Here is a 5,286-nt window from a genome sequence, read left to right on the forward strand (position 1 = left end):
ATTCAACAACCTCTCTGATGTGCACCCATTTCCTACCTAGAGCACCACTTCTCCACCTTCCCCAAGTGCTGACAGCCAGATTCTTGCCCACTGTCCCCTGGTGCTCAGAATCCCTTTGCTAAGACCTGTTCCTGGCAAAGGGAACATGAACCTTACTCTGCTGTGGGATCCGCAGGAATGGACAACAATGAGTACCTGGTCCTCTACTGGAATGCAGGCTCAGGTGGGCTTCCTGCCAATGAAACCACTTTTGAAAAAATCCCAAAGGAACAAGGCTATGCCACCAGCCTCGTAAGTATTTGAACACCTGATTCCACTCCCATCCAAATGTCAAGGGACCAATTTCCTCTGGAGGAAAAAAAAAAAAACAAAACTTTCATCCTTCTCTGCCTCTGGCTCCACTCCGGCCCTCTCGGATGGTTTTCAGTTCAGAAGTTCTCCTCATTGCAGAGGTTTGGGGTTCTTGATTTATATTTTGCCTTCTTTCCTTCTATGATCCTGTCTATCTTCTTCAGCCCCAAGGAATCAGAAAGCTCTTCAGAGCCTGGCTCCACCACCTGTAATTCCAATAGCTTGGGAGGCTGAGGCAGGAGGACCGCAAGTTAGAGGCCCACCTCAGCAGTTTAGCGAGGCCCCAAGTGACTCAGCGAGACTCTGTCTCTAAATAAACAAAAAAGGGTTGGGGATGGGGCTCGGGAGTCGAGTGGCCCTGAGTTCAATCCCTGGTACCCAAAACCAAAAGCAAGTCTTGGTTGAGGTCACTCATAGCCTCTGCTGATTCAGGATCTGCTCTTTTGAAGGTTTCTTTCTCCTGACTGCATCCAAATGGCCTCGGGGTTCTTTGTCCCAGGCAAAACCGTGCGCCCTTTGTGTGGCTGACCACCCACTTCCACTCGCAGGAAAGTGGCACCAGGGCGTGAGCTGTGCGTCCCGCGGTGTCCACTGCCACCACCCCCTGAACCATAGCTCCCACTACTTCTATGGACTGCCCTTCACCCTGATCAACAACTGCGACCCTGACAGGCCCCCAGAGCTGGGGGTCACAGTGGCTGCCCGGTTCAGCCACTACACCCGAATTCTGGCTCTGGGCGTCCTGACACCCATGGCTGCCAAACTCAGTGGCCTCCTCTCGGATCCCTAGACCGCAGTCGGGCGCACAGCCAGCCTCGTCTTCACCATGTGGTTCTCCAGCTGTGGGTTCCTGTGACTCTGGAAAACTGTGTGCTAATGCGGAACCACCAGGTCACCGAGCAGCCCATAGATGTGGGGAGCACCACCAGACGGATGCTGCAGGAAGCCATGGCTTACATTCAAAGGTGGGGACCCTCACAATCCGAGGTGGGGGGCAGTTTTTTAGCCGTGAGCTACCCTGGGGTCTTATAACAGCAGGTGCATTGAAAAGGTCCAAACTCACACTTCATTCACAAATGAAAGGAAGCTATCCTTCTTCATGGCTACATAGTATTCCACAGTGTATATGCTGAAGGATTTCTTTATGGAGTCACTTTGCCCATGTGTGTCATCCTAGCAGCTGGGGAGGCTGAGGCAGGAGGATGGCAAGTAGGAGGCTAGCCTCAGCAACTGAGAGAGGCCATAAGAGACTCAGTGAGACTCTGTCTGTATAAAATATCAAAAGGACTGGGGAAGGGACTCAGTGGGGAAGCACCCCTGGGTTCCATCTCTGGTGCTAAAAAAAAAAAAAAGAAAAGAAAAGAAAAAGGAAAGGTCCAATCTCTTCGTATGAATTGGTTTCCACACTTGGATCTCTGCGTTGAGTTACCGGGTTGCACTGGAAAGTATCCAAGTAGTGGTCGTGCATCAGGGACTCTTTCCAAGGCCCAGGGAATGCCTGAAACCCCAGAAAGTACCCAACCATTCATATATAAGTAATAAATAAATATTCATACATATAGTATAATATATAACTATTTCCCTATTCGTACATACCTATGAAGATATTTAATTTATAAATTAGGGAAAGTCAGAAATTAGCAGCACCTAATAATAAAATAATAATGATGGCAGTGTTCTGTAACACAGGGTGGGTGGGTGGGGTGTCCCGTCGCTCCCTCTCAAAATATCTTCCTGTAGTATACTGACCATGGATATTGTTTTACTCAGACAAAATTGCCACTGTGACCAAAGATCCCAAGAAGAACATTTGGAGAAGGAAGAGTTTATTTGGGGCTCATGGTTTCCAAGGTTCAGTCCATGGTTGGCCAACTGACTCCATGGTTCTGGCCCAAGGGGAGCAGAACAAAATGGCAGAAGGCCCTGGAGGAGGAGAGCAGCTCAAGACAGGGCACCAGGAAGCAGAGAAAGCTCTGCTCACCAGGGACAGGATAGAGACCCCAAAGGCACAGTCCAGGGATCCCCTTCTCCAGCCACACCCCACGTGCTACAGTCACCACCCAGTGAGTTCATCCAAGTGGATTAATTCACTTCTAGGTCACACCTCTCATAATCTAATCATTTTACCTGTGAACTTTCTTGCATGGTCTCACTCATGAGTTTTTGATGGGACCCCTCACAGTGAAATCCCAGCAGGTGAACCCAGGTCACGGACGCAGCACATTCAAGGTCCACTGTGGACACCATCATCTCCCGTTCATAATTCCAGTGGTTTTCTAATTTCACAAACAAGGACAGGCCCTTTCTCCTCTTTGTGTCCCAGCTGCACGTCCACGTCCACACTTTTCTGGTGACCTTGAAAGCCTTCCTCAGGAGAAGATGCCATGGTTTATACAGAGACAACATAGAGGAGATGGAGTGGTTTGTAGGTAAGTCAAGATCAAGAAAGGGTGAGAGTACACCCAACTCGTGTCACTTGTTTGTTCATTTTTTCCCAGTGATAGTCTAATTTTGCACAAAACCAATCATTTCGTTAGCAGTCAGTTTTGTGAAAAGCTGTCATTCAGCGTCACCCTTAGTGGTTACAGGAAGATGAGAGAAAACGTTAGTTTTCAGCATCGTGGAGGAAAAGGGTTCTGCTTTCGGGGCTTGGGGACACGCTAGAGAGAAGAAAGAACTTGCAGACTCTTTCATCTGCGAGGGTTTCCTGGAGACATGGAAGCCCTCACAGGTCAGGTGACATGTCCTTGCACGAATATCCTGACATCTGAACTACGTGAGAGGCACATGTTCCCAAGGAGGACAGCAGCTCACGTCCCTCGTGAATTGGCCTCTGTGCCTTCAGAGGTAGGAAGGACCGCTGGTCTCCACGGTGCAGGGAGATACTGCTGGGTTTGCAGGTGTCCCGTGCTCTTCTGATCATGGCCATCATAAACTTTGCTGCTAATGGTTGTGGTTCCTTCCATGTGGGCTGGAATCTGTCATGGCTTTTCCCCGCCCCGGCCACCCTCTCACCCTTTTATTAGGGCACTTGACCCCACCGGCACTGCACATCAAAACCATGCCTGCTGACGAGGTCCTGGATATTTCTTTGCAAGTCTCTCCTGATTTTCGAGGTGACGCAGTGCTAAGAAGACCTGGGCATGACAGTCTCAGAACCGTGATCACACATATTCCTGTAGTCTCTGGGCAGGGGGCTCTTTCTGTGACGGTCCAGTACAAGGTGGCTTGTGCATAGAATGGGAAGCTCATGTCCCCAGCTGAGACCCGTGTGAGCACTCTCTCTGACACCTTCCACCTTCTCCACAGTTAAAGCCCTCCAAGCCCTTGATTAGAACCGTCTTAAGAACTCCACAATCACCTATTAGGACTCCGATCATGGAGGGTTACTGGAGGCCATAGATGAACACCAGCAGCTGGGGAGGTGCAACGGGATCTACAGAGATGATGGGCTAGCCACAGGGAGGGACGGAGGCAGGGAGCCAAAGGAGTCCGCATTGGAGGTTCCAGAGCATGGAGACTATGGAGGAGTTGGGGGGGATGATGATGAAGAGGAGGAGAAAGAGACAGAGGTGGAGGAGGAGATGGAGGAGAAGAAGGAGGAAAAGAAAATAAAGGAGGAAGAGGAGGCAGAAGAGGAGAAAAGGAGATGAAAAAGAAAGACAAGGAGGAGGAGGAGGAGTAGGTGGAGAGATGATGTTGATGATGAGGAGGAAGATGAGAGATGAGGAGGGGGAGAGGGAAGAGAAAGAGGAGGAGAAGGAGGGAAAAAAGGATGGGAAAGAGGAAAAGAATGAGAAAAGGAGGAGGAGAAAAAGTAAGAGAATTTGGAGGAGGAGGTGGTAGGGGAGAGGAGAAGGAGGGGAGAAGGAGGAGGAAAAAGAGGAGGAAAATAAAAGCAAGAGGAGATGAAGGAGGAGGAGATGTAGGAGAGATAAAGAGGAGGAAGAAGAGGAGAGATGAGGAGGAGGAGGAGGAGAGGGAGGAGAAGAAGTAAAAAGAGATGGAAGAGCAGGAAAAGGAGGCTGAGGAGGAGAAGGAGGAGGAGAACGAGGTGGAGAAGAAGGAGGAATATGAGGAGGAAAAATGGAGAAGTAGGGGAAGAGAAGGAGGAGGAATAGAAAAAAATGGAGGAGGAGGAGGAGGAGATGGAGAAGAGATGATGATGATGATGCAGAGGAGGAGGAAAGAAGAAGAGGAGAAGAGGGAGGAGAAGAAGAAGGAAGACAAAGTTACAGATGAGTCAGAGAAGAAGGAGGAGGTGAAGGAAAAGGAGATAGAGGAGAGAAAATGATGAAAAGGAGGAGTAGGAGAGATGAGGAAGTGGGAAAGGAGAATGAGGAGGAGATGAAGGAGAAGATAGAGGAGGAGGAGGAGAGGGGGAGGAGGAGGAGGATGAGAATGAGAGAGATAAGAAAGAGGAGGAGAAGGAGGAGGAGATGGAGAAGAAGGACAAAAGGGAGAAAGAGCAGGAGGAGGAGGAGAAAGAGAAGGAGGAGGAGGAGGAGAAGGAGAAGTAAGAGATGAAGAAGGAGGGGAGGAAAGAGATGAGCAGGAGAAGAAGAAGGAGCAGGAGGAGGAGGAGGAGATGTAGGAGGAGAAGAAAGAGCAGGAGGAGAAGGGGAAGGAGGATTACGAGAAGGAGAAGGAGATTAAGAAAAGATGATAATGAGGAGGAAGAAAGATGAGTAGAAAGTGGAGGATATTGAGGAGATGGAGATAAAAGAGGAGGAGAGATGTTGAGGAAGAGGAGAAAGAAGAGGAGAGATGAGAAGGAGGAAGAAGAGAGAGAGAAGGAGAAAAAGAAAATGGAGAGGGAGAAGGAGGAGATGGAGGAGGAGGAGGAGGAGATGCAGGAGGAAAGAAGAAAGAGTGGAGGAGGAAGAGGAAGAGAGGAAGGAGATAGAAGAGGAGATGGAGGAGGAGAAAGAGGAG

This window comes from Ictidomys tridecemlineatus, chromosome 16, assembly GCF_052094955.1.
Source record: "Ictidomys tridecemlineatus isolate mIctTri1 chromosome 16, mIctTri1.hap1, whole genome shotgun sequence".
Classification (NCBI taxonomy): Eukaryota; Metazoa; Chordata; class Mammalia; order Rodentia; family Sciuridae; genus Ictidomys; species Ictidomys tridecemlineatus.